This window comes from Coregonus lavaretus, assembly GCF_964263955.1.
Source record: "Coregonus lavaretus genome assembly, chromosome: 11".
Lineage (NCBI taxonomy): Eukaryota > Metazoa > Chordata > Actinopteri > Salmoniformes > Salmonidae > Coregonus > Coregonus lavaretus.
Genome location: NC_139998.1, coordinates 21,527,743 through 21,543,845, shown reverse-complemented (window position 1 = coordinate 21,543,845; position 16,103 = coordinate 21,527,743). Strand labels below are relative to the sequence as shown.

At 42.5% G+C, this 16,103-nt stretch overlaps 1 pseudogene across 1 annotated transcript; it reads right to left on the bottom strand.

Moving 5' to 3' along the window:
* Positions 1-1,186: 1,186 nt before the first annotated feature.
* On the bottom strand, positions 1,187-13,832 carry LOC311137043 (1-aminocyclopropane-1-carboxylate synthase-like protein 1; annotated as a pseudogene). The gene is made up of 12 exons: positions 13,244-13,832; positions 8,113-8,172; positions 7,151-7,270; positions 5,338-5,404; positions 5,031-5,130; positions 4,869-4,940; positions 4,666-4,766; positions 4,184-4,273; positions 4,072-4,081; positions 2,339-2,473; positions 2,092-2,234; positions 1,187-1,779 (listed from the first exon to the last, which is right to left on the bottom strand). The product of its transcript is annotated as a 1-aminocyclopropane-1-carboxylate synthase-like protein 1 (transcript).
* Positions 13,833-16,103: the final 2,271 nt, after the last annotated feature.

The following is a 16,103-nucleotide window of genomic DNA, read 5'->3' as shown; positions in this document are numbered from 1 at the left end:
TAGGTTATTGTCCTGCTGAAAGGTGGATTGTCTCGCAGTGCCTGTTGGAAAGCAGACTGAAGCAGGTTTTCCCCTAGGACTTTGCCTGTGCTTAGCTCTATTCATTTTATTTTGATCCAAAAAAAAACTCCCTAGTCCTTGCCGATGACAAGCATACCCATAACATAATACAGACACCACCATGCTTGAAAATATGAAGAGTGGTACTCAGTGATGTGTTGTGTTGGATTTGCCCCAAACATAATGCTTTGTATTCAGGACAAAAAGTTCATTTCTTTGCCACATTTTTTGCAGTATTACTTTAGTGCCTTATTGCAAACAGGATGCATGTTTTCAAATATTTTTATTCTGTACAGGCTTCCTTCTTTTCACTTGGTCATTTAGGTTTGTATTGTGGAGTAGCTACAATGTTGTTGATCCATCCTCAGTTTTCTCCTATCACAGCCATTTAACTCTATAACTGGTTTAAAATCATCATAATTGGTCTCATGGTAAAATCACTGTGGTTTCCTTCCAATTTATTCAAAGCTGCAATATTTAACTTTTTGGGCGACATGACCAAATTCACAAAGAAATGTGAGTTATAAATCTGTTATTCTCATTGAAAGAAAGTCTAAGAAGCGATATATCTGTTCTATGTGGCTATTTCTATGCTTCCCGTTCTTATGTTTCATTTTTGCGTCTTTTACTTTCGGTTTTGTACACCAGCTTAAAAAAACTGAAAGTATAATATTTTGGGTTACTGAAAATATATTTCACAGTGGTTTAGATGGTACAATTAAACTCTGTTTTGTCACATAAACTGAAATTAGGTGAAGTATTAGAATTTTAGCAACCAGGTAATTGCGTAGCGATGGAAATACGTTTTCAAACTTTGTTGTGTCATCCTCAATGATTTTAAATGCAATATCCACATGTGTGGTTGTATTGTGTTTTAAATTGTCAAACAAATCTATCTACCTATCTACTGTATCTATCACAAAAAAATAAGACATCCTGATGTGGACAAACTGGGGAATCTTTGTCTCCTTTCCTGCTACCTCTCCTGATGAATGTCTTTCTTACTTCCTTTCCTTTTGCCTCCCCCCTCCCCTTCTCTCCTCTCCATCCCCTCCCCTTCTCTCCTCTCCATCCCCTCCACTCCTCTCCTCCCCTCCCCTCCACTCCACTCTACCCCTCCTCTCCTCTACTTCCTGGCTCTGTCCAGCAGGTCTTTGAACAGCTCGGGATCCTGCCCGGCCGAGAGTTCTGGAGTGTTCTTCGCCAGCCAATCAGAGGAGCGGATCTGTTGCCTCAGGGCACCAATCAGGGAGTCCAGACTCTATGTGGGGTGGGACGTCTGGAAGTCCAACAAGACAAAGTCTTCAATGGCTAATGGGATGGCATCAAGGGCGGGGTTATCCTTCTCCCCTGGCTATTCTGATGATGAGGTGTTCTTCGGAAAGGGAGTTGACTTGACGGACACAGCTTTGTGTGAGCCTGTTGTGTTCCTCTTTGATGTCATCTTTGTCCCTTCCTCCTTGGTGGCCTCGTTGGTTGTGCCTGTGTCAGGGGTGGATGTGGACCTATCTATCTCCTCCAGGGCCTGTTTTCCTGCCTCTATCATAATGAGAGGAGAAAAAGAGATGAACTGATTGATGAAGGTACCGAGCGTCAGGTGTTGCTGTCGGTCAGTGAAGACGATGCAGAACGAGCCAGGAGTGGAGCAGTGGAAGGCTTGTGTTTCAGTAAACACCTCCACAGGGACAGCTCCTCCGCAAACGATGGCTCACGCAGGTACTGACAGACAGGGGGAGAGGGACAAATGAGAGAGAGATGTTGTTGTAGTTGCTGTTGATGTTAATATCATTACCACTACTACTAGACCTACTAGTATTATTATTGCTTTATTACTGTTAGTCCGACCATTGTTGATGTATGGGTACTTTGACAATGTAAGTAATTGAACCTGCCATGTCAATAAAGTCTATTGAATTGAGAGCGAGAGCGAGAGAGAGAGAGAGAGAGAGGAGGAACCATGTCAGGAAGAACCAAGACAGCAGCTTCTCACCATCCAGTCTTCTAACCCCAACCCTGGGTCAGTGTCCTTACCTTCCTGAGTTCTGCCCAGATGTAGAAGCAAGCAGGCCGGTGGAGGTAGGGGACTCCCAGGCTCTGTAGCTCCTCAGTCATGTACCTGTGAGCGGTCTGCATTCTCAGACTGTTCTCTGGAAGAAACCTCCCATCGATCCAATCTACAATAGAACACAGGTAGGTTAAACTCCCTAATGAGGGTGATACAGTATGTCCTCTCATCTAGTGCGTGTGAGTGTGAGTCTGAGTGTGTGTGTGTCTGTACCCCTGTCCTGGAGCAGCCTTGCCATCTGATGCTGTATTGGACCAGGGACACCGTGGAACATCCCCAGCTTATCCAGAGCTTCGACCAAGAGTCAGAGTACACAGTGCCCACACGCACTCCTGCTATCGCAAAGTCCTGCACAAGGACAACACAAATGAGACGGGGTGAAAATAATAGGAGGGCCAGATAACCCCCAGATAGTCCCCACAACAACATGTACGTACAAACACATTCAGACACGTATGCTCACGCACTCACACACTCACATACAGTGCATTCGGAAAGTATTCAGACCCCTTGACTTTTTACACATTTTGATATGTTACAGCCTTATTCTTATTCAGACCCCTTGACTTTTTTTATCAATCTACACACAATACCCCATAATGACAAAGCGAAAACAGGTTTTTTGAATTTTTAGCAAATGTATTAATCATAAAAAACAGAAATACCTAATTTACATAAGTATTCAGACCCTTTGCTATGAGACTGGAAATTGAGCTCAGGTGCATCCTGTTTCAATTGATCATCCTTGAGATGTTTCTACAACTTGATTGGAGTCCACCTGTGGTAAATTCAATTGATTGGACATGATTTGGAAAGGCACACACCTGTCTATATAAGGTCCCACTGTTGACAGTGCATGTCAAAGCAAAAACCAATCCATGAGGAATTGTCCATAGAGCTCAGAGACAGGATTGTGCTGGCCGCCTGGCTAAACTGAGCAATCGGGGGAGAAGGGCCTTGGTCAGGGAGGCGACCAAGAACCCGATGGTCACTCTGACAGAGCTCCAGAGTTCCTCTGGGGAGATGGGAGAACCTTCCAGAAGGACAACCATCTCTGCAGCACTCCACCAATCAGGCCTTCATGGTAGAGTGGCCAGACGGAAGCCACTCCTCAGTAAAAGGCACATGATAGCCCGCTTGGAGTTTGCCAAAAGGCACCTAAAGGACTCTCAGACCATGAGAAACAAGATTCTCTGGTCTGATGAAACCAAGATTTAACTCTTTGGCCTAAATGCCACGTCTGGAGGGAACCTGGCACCATCCCTACAGTGAAGCATGGTGGTGGCAGCATCATGCTGTGGGGATTTCTTTCAGCGGCAGGGACTGGGAGACTAGTCAGGTTCGAGGGAAAGATGACTGGAGGAAAGTGCAGAGAGATCCTTGATGAAAACCTGCTCCAGAGCACTCAGGACCTTAGACTGGGGCAAAGGTTCACCTTCCAATTGGACAACAACTCTAAGCACACAGTCAAGACAACGCAGGAGTGGATTCGGGACAAGTCTCTGAATGTCCTTGAGTGGCCCAGCCAGAGCCCAGACTTGAACCTGATCTAACATCTCTGGAGAGACCTGAAAATAGCTGTGCAGTGACATTCCCTTTCCAAGCTGACAGAGCTTGAGAGGATCTGCGGAGAATGGAAGAAACTCGCCAAATACAGGTGTGCCAAGCTTGTAGCGCCATACCCAGGAAGAATTGAGGCTGTAATCGCTGCCAAAGGTGCTTCAACAAAGTACTGAGTAAAGGATCTGAATACTTCTGTAAATGTAAACCTGTTTTTGCTTTGTCATTATGGGGTATTGTGTGTAGATTGATGAGGGGAAAAATACTATTTAATCCATTTTAGAATAAGGCTGTAACGTAATAGAATGTGGAAAATGTCAAGGGGTCTGAATACTTTCCGAATGCACTGTATGCATGTGCAGGCACACGCACGAACACACACTCACTTTAGACTTGCTGAAGAGAACACATCACATATGTTCTCTGGTGGTCCAGCAACCTGGAAGCACCCCATTGTTAATGTACATTCAATAGGAAGGGTTTGTGTGTTTGTCATACCTCTCCATGCTAAGGTCCCTGTGGAAGGTGGCTGTTTCTTCAAACACCGTCAGCACGTACACCTCATCTACAATGGTGTGCAACTCATGCCTGAGACAGGGGGAAGGAATGGAGAGAACAGGGAGAAAAATTGAAAATAATTATTATGAATTTGTATTGCACTGTTTTAAGATGTTTATTGTTCTTTATTACACAGGCAATGCAAGCAGGCATTAAAAGCACTCTATCAGTAGGCAACCTGAGGGAGCAGTGTGTAATAGAACATCGCTGGTTTATGGTTACTGCAACTCAGTGCATGGGTAGGTCTGTAGAGGGTGCTAATGCTGAGATCACCACTTAGACTACAACGGATGCTTTTGGGAGAGTCCTCAACCCTTAGTTGTACTTTACAATAAAATTACAGTCATGATACTTGGATGCTCTATGCGCTGAGGGAAAACATATTGTACAATATGGAAATATGATGTGAGGAAAAAATGTACCTCTTGGCAAACTCCAGGAAGCCAGTAATCTCCGGAGGGGAGTAGACCTCAACCAGGGGGTTATGGGGGTTCACCAGGATCACGGCTCTGACATTCACCCCCTGGCAGGAACACAACAAGGGACAGTTATACCAATGATGATTCTAGTGCCTGTATCTTCATTTATAAATTGAAAACTATTCTGTTGGGGGGGGGGGGGTTACCTCGCTAGTTGCCTTCCTCATAGCTTCCTCCAGTCTTTCCACAGTGAGGTGGAAAGGCCGACTGCCACAAGGCTAAAAACAGACACAATAAGCACACAACAAATACAACAATACAGGGTGGTATATGGTATACCGTATATTATGTTAAGAATTAAGCCCTACCTCACAGTCGAGGTGAACATGGAAGAGACCGGAGCACCACTGTAGAGATGCACATCCTCAGGGATGACTCCATAGAATGGCGTTGAAATAAGGATTGCATCTAAAACACAAACACTGAGTCTGAGTACACCTCTCTAACATACTCAATTAAAGTTGACAAATCAAATCCATTAATTAAATACAATACCATGTCTTTCACAGTATGATAGGGCATGGGTGATATTTAAAGGTTAAGTTATATTATGCAATCCATAGGTGAAACAACTGGACATACTCTTTGAGTGTACTTTAAGTGAGTTGAACTAACCTTCCGGGTCACAAAGCACTGTGGTTATGGAGGAGAAGAGGGAGCCACAGCCATTCATCACCACAACCTGAACCCACACACACACAAACACACACAAATAAGAAACTAGCTTTATGAGTAAAAACATTCTTCATAATTTAAAGATTGAGTAAGTAAGAATTTTGTCCACAAATGTACCGAAATGTCTATTATATGTAAATAGTTTACGATTAGTGAATGCCATAATGTAGTTATTTTGTTAGATACGTCCGCCTATTAGCTGAAATCGTATTTTTTTCAAAGCCATTTTAGTTGTCGCTCTAGCTGTTCGGTATGAACAGATTCACAAATCATGTTTTTAAGTGAGATATAAGGAAGTCCATATTTAACCCCTTTTTTTAGGCACTAAACTACTTCCATATACTGTACTTCCAATCATTTGTTCAACTTGTACCGGGCTACATTCAGACGAGCCTTGTGATGATTGTAGGAGTCCTAGAGCAAAACAACTGACATGTTCGTGAGCGTGAGGGTCTCACCTTCCATAGAGAAAGTTTGTGTAGCCCAAACTGTTCGGACGCTACAGGCAGAAGTTGGCAGATCAGCGGTACCGACTTCAGACGAGTTCTGTGACGCTTGTAGGTCGTAGAGCAAAAACGGAGAACACCATTGTGTTCGCAAGAGTCTCATCTTTCCATATAGGGGTCATAATAATTTGTAGGCCAAACCACCCCGATTTTCGGGACGTCTCCTGGTCTGACAAACACCGATGTAGCTCTGCCACCTTCCACCGCAGATGCGGAAGGCCGACATCGGCGGATGTGGTGGATTGAAACGCATCTTAAATAGGCTGATTTTTATGGGCATTTTTGTATTACGCTAACTAGATTTCCATGGGCATCGACTCTAAGGGGTTAACTCGGAAATATGAAGTTATTTCAGAATGAAAGTTACCTGGCTAGCGCATCATGCTTTGTGATATTATGTTAGCTAGCTTTCCCCAGTTTGATTATGTGTTTTCACTCATTGCATCTGTATGCTTGTTGCGTTCTCCTTGGTTTCCACAGCCACAAAGTCAAAATTGGCTTTTTGGTCTTGATTTAAGGTTAGGGTTAGGCATAAGGTTAGCAGTGTGGTTAATGTTAGGGTTAGGGTTAGGTTTAAAATCACATAAGAAGAGACATTTTTGAAATAGGCACGCTTTACGACTTTGTAGCTGTGGTAACTAGTGACGACCTTTCTCCCTGGTGAACTTGTTCGTTCATGAGCTGGCTGCTCATTCTAAATAGTATAATCTAATCTGTTCAAAACAGTGGCAACATGTGCAGCAGTGGTCATTTGGTTTTTGAAATGCAAAAGTGAAATAGGTGTATTTATTCTGTTGTTCAAATGTACATATCACTTTATATATCTTCTCAAAGAAACTACCGGTAGTTAAAAAACGTGCCATCATATTTCTTTCACGCTGCTTTGTTGACAACTCCAACCACCTTGCGCCCCGGGTATTCAGCCAATCAGCGGCCGCCGCAGTCTTTAACTATTCATACCCATAGATTAATAGCCTACAGTCATTGACGAATGCAATCAGTTTTCTGTGAGCCTAAGCACTTTTACTGTCATTAATTTGGTTAATGAAAGTCATTAATTGAGTCGAGTCCACTGCTATCACAAGCCTAAATGAGTCGCTATACTTATAATACAGTAATAATATAATGAAGTAGTCTAGCAATCACAGCATTCCTTAAAGGCCAGGATTCTTAAAGGCCAGGATTATACACTAGACTAGAGCCATTATACAGTACTATAAGGGCTGAGGAGAGCTCAGTTCACTCACCTTGTCTGCTCTCAGTGGGTCGGGGGAACCACAGTTGTGAGACAGGAACCTGGACACCTCTTCTCTCGTTACAGAGGGGATATCGTCATCATCATCATCATCATCCTCACCATTTTTACCCTACCATCATCCTAATCGCTGCTCTAATAAACATCTTCCTTCTGTGTAATAAACATGTTATTGAATTGTAGTTTAAATGCCTCTAATGAATACATGTACCATAACCATCCTTTTCAAATAACACATGACAATGGTTTATCATTCTGATTGACAAAGTCAGTGATAAGCAGTGGTGTAAAGTACTTAAGTAAAAATACTTTAAAGTACTACTTAAGTAGTTTTGGGGTGTATCTGTACTTTACTTTAGTATTCGTATTTTTGACAACTTTACTTCAATACATTCCTAAAGAAAATGTACTTTTTACTCCATACATTTTCCCTGACACCGAAAAGTACTAGTTACATTTTGAATGCTTAGCAGGACAGGAAGATGGTCCAATTCACACACTTATCAAGAGAACATCCCTGGCATCTCTACTGCCTCTGATCTGACAGACTCACTAAACACAAATGCTTTGTTTGTAAAATATGTATGAGTGTTGGAGTATGCCCCTGGCTATCCATAAATTAAAAAAACAAGAAAATGGTGCAGTCTGGTTAGCTTAAAATAAGGAATTTGAAATGATTTATACATTTACTTTTACTTTCAATACTTAAGCATATTTTAGCAATTACTTTTACTTTTGATACTTAAGTATGTTTTAAACCAAAGACTTTTAGACTTTTACTCTAGTAGTATTTTACTTGATGACTTTCACTTTTACTTGAGTCATTTTCTATTAAGTTATCTTTACTTTTACTCAAGTATGACAATTGGGTACTTTTTCCACCACTGGTGATAAGCAATGTGGAGCAACCACATGAACCTCTCTCCATCCCCTCTCTTCTCCCCCCTCTCTCACCCGTTTGTGAAGCAGATCATAGCACAGCTTGTTCTCACTGGTGCCCATGTTGATTATGCCCTGGAGACGAGAGACACAAAAATATATCAATCTATCTTTCAACTAATCTATGAATTGTTATGTCTAGCAATATTTACAGATACATTTGCCACAAAGTGACATGACAAGTGATATGACACCAAATACAGTTCTGAAACGACTGGGGAGCAGCAGCATGGGGAACAGCAGCAGTGTTGGACTCACATTGGGGTCATTATCGTGGTATTTGTCAGTGTGGTACTGGGTGTAGCCCTCCTGTAGAAAACCCTGGTGGTGTCTGATGGAGTTGCCACGGCGTGACAGCTACACACTGTGGCCAGGGGTCTTTGCACCACTCAGTGTGGCCAGCATGCTCTCAGGTTTAGGCAGGCCATGGGCTGGGATGGATAGTGGTGGGGCTGATTTGGTTTGCTTCAGCCAAATTTAAGGCCCTGCCCGAAACCAGAAATCACTTATTCCATGAACTACTCCTCTCGGTCTGTCACTCGCTCCCTGCACGCACCTCACACTGCATGTGCTCTGCTCATGGCGTCTCTGCGTCTGTGAGTATCCATAGCAACGGCTCCGCTTGGGCTGCTCTGCTCAATGACGTGACATGAGAAAGCAGTTCGCTGTTAAATACTTTTCGTCACTCTAAACTCTGACAAAACTCAAGGAACATTATTATTTTCCGTGAAATAATCTTTCCTGTTTTATATTTGACGAGGTTGAAGCACTTCTGAAACCATGTTATGAGCTTAGTCAGATATGAATGTACTGCGCAGCAGAGCACGAGCAAATGGCTTAGTTTGTAAATGTTAGTGCCCGTACACTAGTCATGGATGAAAAAACATGCCCTACCCGGCCCGAACCAAATGTATAATGTCTGGGCCAAGTTTATTGTCGTTTGTGTTTTTATATTCGTTTTTGTTTCTATTCGTTTTTCCATTTTTATTTTGAATTCAGTTTTGTTTCAGTTGCTGGTTTTTAATTAGTTTAAAAAATATATTTATATTTAGTTTTTATATTATTTCGTTTCAGTTTCAGTTTTAGTGTTAGAGACAGAAAGCATGCCTGGGGGGGGGGGGGTTAAGAGCCATTTGGGTTGTTTAGTGTTTTTGGGGTGTTTGTTGGGATGTCACTTTACGGGCAACTGAGGGGCAGTACGGTAATACATAAAATGATGGGTCAGGTAATAGGTTAGGTTAGCCTTTCTCATGACTCCAATGCTACATTGGAGTAATTCCATGTCCCCTTTTGATTAGCTGAGGTGATTTGGTCAAGTGTGAAACGCTCTATGTATAAATAAATGTAGCCTTGATTGCGATATTGTTTTGGAAACCTTGAACATTCAACGTCATTATCAACCAACAATAACTTTACAAATATAAAAGATACAGTTACAGGGCTGCCAACTTTTGATGAAAGCTTGGAGTGAGATTTGCTATGTGAATTTCATTGCCTCCTAGCACAACCCCCTAGAGGGGGGGGATCTTACTAATTTCCTGCAATTCTATGCATTTTGACATGGCTTAGGCCTATGACCTGGGTGGATACATTTTTATTTAAAAAACACACAGGTCAGGTGTATTCAGGATGCTTTGAACATTAAAATGAACACTCAAAATTGGACGACTTTGTTACTTTGCAATATTTGGGGGAGGAAACTTAAAGTACGCTAATATTTTTTACAAAATATTTCTTAGGTGGTTTGACACTTTATTTAGACAGTAATTAAATGAGATAGGGAGACAGGCAAATGCTAAGAAACAGTGGTTCTCAGGTGGAAAGTTGCACGTGACATGTGCCAGGGAGTGTTTCCACTACACCAAGACTCTGCACAGGACATATTTATGGTTGATGGCAGTGGGTAACCACATCATAGATTGCAGTCTCCTTGTCCATAGACTGCTTTCAAGGTAAGGACACAAACATTTTGTAACTTGAGTGAACGATATCTTTAAGGGCTGGAAGAAAATCCTGCTTGCTCTCCAGGAGGGTTGGCCACCCCTGATCTATGTTTCCTAAGTGCTGGGTGTTTGAAAATGTCCTTGTTATAACAATTAATTTCTCAAAATCACCAAACCTTCAAGAAAAATCTAATGAATATCAATATTCAGGTGGTTTATACCTACTAGTTGAAGATCCTATCCATCATCTTACTCTACAAAGACAAAATATTATGCGTTTATGAGTTGCCTAGAATGTGCACAATACTAAAATGTCATATTATATTTGATTCCTGGAGCATTTATTATCCAACGCTTATTTGTATGACTTATTCAAAACTGTCCATGAATGGTTGCAAAAATACATAGCCTCATAATTCATTTTCAAAGACACAAGTAGGCATATGAGATTTCAAATATGTGATTACACTGTCAAAATTGGGAAGAACTGGTATAATATAATATGTGTGGCTGATAACAGTAGTGTTCTTGCTGACAACAACAGTAATTACCCTATATTTTAGCCCATTGTTAAGAATGCGAATTGTTCCACCTGATCAGACTAAATAGATAATACAATCTCTTGAAGACAAGGTGACATAAATCTGCCCCTATGCCCTAACCACATTTTTTTGTGTGTGTTATCCCCCATCTAAAATCCAATTTACACTTTTGGGTTCACAATCTGTTTGACAAAATTATTTTCATAGATAGAAATCCCGTCACCCTACCAAACTTTCCTGCTAAAACATACTGTAGGTCTGTCTGCTGCCTTTTCGTTGTCACAGCCTAAATGCCAATCACCAAACGAGTACATGCTGTCAAAAGACTGCAAAAAAACTGCATTCTGCAATAGGGACGGGAGTAAAAGCAACCTAATTATGTTGACAAAATTGTACATTAAACAGCGCTACCATGCTACATGTTTACAGTTTTATAACGTTATATATCTCCATCTCTACGCTCTAATCTTGAGGGGCGTTTCTTTAAAACATACTTCCAATCCCCTTGACCCCTTGCATAACTAGACCAATGAGAATGCTTCAATGTGCCGCGTTCACAGTTGTGTGGCAAGTCAGGACAGTGATAGAGGTTCTGCTCGTGATGTTAAATTGCAGGCGCATATGTTCCAATTTCAAAAAGATTTGGAGCACAACATGAATTAGAAAAATAAAACCAGTACTTTTCAATGCGTGAGATGTAAGAGGTGTGCCGCGAGAAGAGGGTAAAATGCGTGAGAGTTGGCAGCTCTGCAGTTACTGTTAGCTGGTTTACCACAGATTTCCACTGAGGTGTTTTGTGTAACACAGCTTCGAGCCGACTGTTATTTTTTGTTCCCTCCTGAGTTTCCATTAGCTCAGGAAGTGCAATGCAAAACACATACGTGGGAATCTGTGTTAGAATGGCGTACAGTAAGTGTATCTTTTGTATTTGTGAAATAATTTTGGGGTGATATGAAAGTAGAAATTCTGTGGTTTCCCAAACCGTATTACACGTGGTGATTATTTAAGCAATAAGGCACAAGAGGCATTTACATTTTAGTCATTTAGCAGACTTACAGTTTAGTGAGTGCATACATTTTCATACTGGCCCCCTGTGGGAATCGAACCCACAAACCTGGCGTTGCAAGCGCAAAGCTCTACCAACTGAGCAACACGAGGCAGTGCTGTATCATGAATACAGTCACGGGTAAATGGCGTTGTTCGGCAGGACACAATAGCCTCATGTGCCTTATTTATACACTTACATATGTTAATTAAAACGTTATTTTTACAAGTCAATTCATACAATTTCATTCTTCCACCAGAAGATGTAGTCCGGACAAAAATCGGGTTGTTAGTTATTTTGGTCATGTTGGTACAGCCATGATCAAGTCCTTAATTATTTTTGCATAGTTGCTATGCAAAAGGACTGGTCCTTTCTAAACAAAATGGTTGCTATGCAGGCTGGAACATTGTTTCAGAGGTTGGACAGGTAGACAGCAAGGCTTATATTAACCCCCACTGTACCAAACTAAATGCTAGGCTGGAAGCAAGGGGAACTAATGTGCAAGTTGAGATAAATACAAGAGATCATTCAGATGTGGGGGTTAATGATGTGGGGATGTTTTTCAGGGGCAAGGACTGGGAGACTAGTCAGGATCGAGGGAAAGGTGAACGAAGCAAAGTACAGAGAGATCCTTGATGAAAACCTGCTCCAGAGCGCTCAGGACCTCCGACTGGGGTGAAGGTTCACCTTCCAACAGGACAATGACCCTAAGCACACAGTCAAGACAACGCAGGAGTGGCTTTGGGACAAGTCTCTGAATGTCCTTGAGTGGCCCAGCCAGAGCCTGGACTTGAACCCGATCGAACATCTCTGGAGAGACCTGAAAATAGCTGTGCAGCGATGCTCCCCATCCAACCTGACAGAGCTTGCGAGGATCTGAGGAGAAGAATGGGAGAAACTCCCCAAATACAGGTGTGCCAAGCTTGTAGCGTCATACCCAAGAAGATTTGGGCTGTAATCGCTGCCAAAGGTGCTTCAACAAAGTACTGAGTAAAGGGTCTCAATACTTACGTAAATGTGATATTTCCGTTTTTAATTTTTAATACCTTAGCAAACATTTCTAGAAACCTGTTTTTGCTTTGTCATTATGGGGCATTGTGTGTAGATTGATGTGGGAAAAAAGCAATTTAATCAATTTTAGAATAAGGCTCTAATGTAACAAAATGTGGAAAAAGTGAAGGGGTCTGAATACTTTCCGAATGCACTGTAGATATTTACAAAAATATATCTATTTACCCAAAAAATATATGGATGATTGGAAATTATGCAGACAATTAAATTTATGGTAGCTACAATCTATCTGCAATATTAAAGCTGATCTACCCCCTAAGAAAAAAAGTACAAAAAAATGTGTGTAATCATGTGGTGTGTTTATACAATAACAAAGACCAGTTCGTACAGCCTTGAAACTGCGCCATCGAATTGTGCAATAATACAGCTTACTAGGCTAAGTGTTGGGGCTAAAAATAAAAGTTGCATCTACCCTAACTTTTGATAAAATTTCTGAATGAATATCCATGCAAAATAATACAGGAGATTAGGCCAATCAACCTCATCTGCTTTTTTAGCCAACCTGAAAGAGACTGTTGCATGCTTGCCATGTGCTCTCCTCACACCATCTCGACCTGGCCTTCTTGATCCAGTCCGGCAGACTTCCCATTGGTGTCATGCTCATCTCCAAACCCGATATGATACAGCAGTTCTGGGGACGCAGCATCGGAGTTCAGCAGTCCATTCTCGGACTCTGCATCCTCGCAATTGATCTCCAGCAGCTCCCCCGGCCTGGGCGGATGACCAAACAAGAACCCGCCCGAAGCAGCGGAACCAAAGGCACCACCTGGCAGACCATGGAGGTTTGCGTCTGCACCACTAGGGGAGCTCTGGAGGACCTAGTGGGCTATAACAGCACTGCCCAAAGAGAAGTAGTCTATGGCCGGGTGGTTCGTTAAGACCCGGTCCATTACATCATCCTGTGGTTGTCATTGATGTGGCGGTACTCCAGTTTCATCTTTTTGATATTCTCCCTGCACTGGTCGCCGGTGCGATAGATGCCTTTTTCTCGCAGTATGTCCGTTATTCGGTTGAACACAGGAAACTCTCCAGCTCGAGTTGGACCGACTCGTCTGACCATTGCTGGAGGAGTTCTGCCATCTCTGGGTCAGACCAGTTGCTGCCCCGCTCATACTTTCTTCTGTGGAAGTCCATTCTAGACGGCGCTTTGACAGATGACAGGTCCTCCGAGTTATCTTATCTATGGAAATAAAAACAAAAACAACCCTGTTTATTATTATTTATTTTATCAAATAACCAATCATTAGCCTTAGTTTGGCTAATGTAGGCTAATAAGCCTGCTAGCATAGGCCTATATTTAGGCCTAACGAAATAAGCTAATAAATAATCAGTAGGCTAAAATAGTTCAAATCATACTATGAAGCATTCAACTAAAGTAATATCAAAATGGGAGGCTACAGCATCAACACAAAGGTTTGTTCTGGTTACAGTATGCTGCCATTCTTCAGTTCGCTGTCACTTCAGTAGGCATGGCTACCACTGCTATCAGCTGTCACAGTTCACAGGACACACCTGTCTAGCCCGGTCTAGACCCGTTCAAGCCTGCCATAGAATGACTACCATATTCTATTTTTGACACAGTTAGGAACAATAGCCTATATAAAAAAAATGAGGGGAAGAGAATCGTACAAATTCTACATCCGGGTTGATGGCACATGCGTGCTGTCCTTATTCCGGGATAACTTTGGACCGTGTTAACAGCAGAGCCACTGGAAGCGGGTCAGAATGAAAATGATCGCTCTTTTGCACCCTCTACAGTACAACATTGCATGGAAACCATTATTCATGCATGCACGGTATGAGTCCGGTAGATGGCCCTCGTAGACAGTTTGTAAATGTGGTGGCGTGAGAGAGGTTGTGATCTAACCAAAGACAGTACATTATGGGTGTGTTCGTAAATTCAGTCTGGAGTGCCAGAGTGCGCTCAGACTGCGTTCTGGGCATCCGTAAATTCAGAACGTTGTCAGATTGTCTGTTCATAAATTCAGAGCGTTTCACTGCAGGAGCGTTCAGAGCGCACACTGGACGCTCTGGCTGAGGAGTGGGGTTGATCCGAGCGTTCTGACCTCACAACGGCAGTCAAGCGCCCAAGCTAACTGGCTAAAGTTGGCTAGCGTAGCTTGCTAGCTACTTCCAGACAGAAACGAGAGAACACCTCACTCTGACCATTTTACTCGCCCTAGCAGAGGGCGGTAGTGACCGTAATTGCTGCTAGCACGAATTTAATTCCATTTTTTGCCAACCTTTACTGCCACCTGTCATATTCAACAGGTGTTGCGCATTCGTCAATTCATCAGTTATTCTGCGCTCTGGCACACTCAAACGAGAGTGCTCTAAAATCGGAGTAGATATCCTAAATTAATTTACGAACGCACGCTCAATTGTCATGGCGACGTCGTCTAGCTAAACTATTGCATAGAAAACGTCATCGGGTCTAATGGTCATCTCGCGAAGAACTGCGCATGTGCTCCTATAAAAGTCAGTTTGTCACTTTCACGAGGTTGGAGTAATAACATGTTCAACTACTTAAGTCATTGGCTGGAATCTAGGTTGTGCCTTTTTAGATTCGAGAAAATTAACAACTAAGGAATAATTGTTCACTCGACTTCTCAAACCCCGGACTGGTCTGTTTCGCAAGCGTTCCCGGAAGTCTCGCGATGTTGTGCCTCTGGGTTTAGAAACTATGTGATCTAACGGTGACGTAGAGCTGGGGAGTGTGGATTTACTTCCTGGGATTTGTGGCTTGTTATGTCGCGTTCATGTGGTAGTCGGAACTAGGAAAGTCGGAAATATCCGATTAACTAATTATTTGAACGCGGCACGTGATTAACTACAACCAGTTAGCAAGTCGGAAATATCAAAGTTTCTTAGCTCTAACTAGTACTTGAACGCGGCACGGTTCCTAGCCAAGTGGGCGAAGATATCTGTTTCTCGTATAAAGGAATGTATGACCTTTTTAGAATTTTACAACATGCTTTGACTATATTAGTTTGTTCGAATAAAGCAGTATGCATGTCACGGAACTTTGTTGAACGGCTAACGTTACATGGGGGGGTTGAAGTCCTAGCTAGCTAACTAGCTAGTTAATGTACTCGGGCTGAGGCTAGCTGAAACGACCACCATGAGAGACAACGAGAAGACGTGGAAAGTTTACTCCGAACCAAAGATAGCAGAGGTGTGACAATATTGCAGTACCACGATACACCGTGGGACTTGGTGTCTGGGTATGTCACATGAGTAACTCCACAGAGTTCCGAGCCACGCCTCGAGAGGAGAGAGCTGTCAACCAGGCAGCGGAGACTCATGACGTGGTCCTTTCATCCGACAGAATGTGCAAATGTCATAGCCAACGTGTGTTGTTTTGCTCTTTGAGGAAAGAGGTTGGAGTTGGCGGGATCCTGCTGT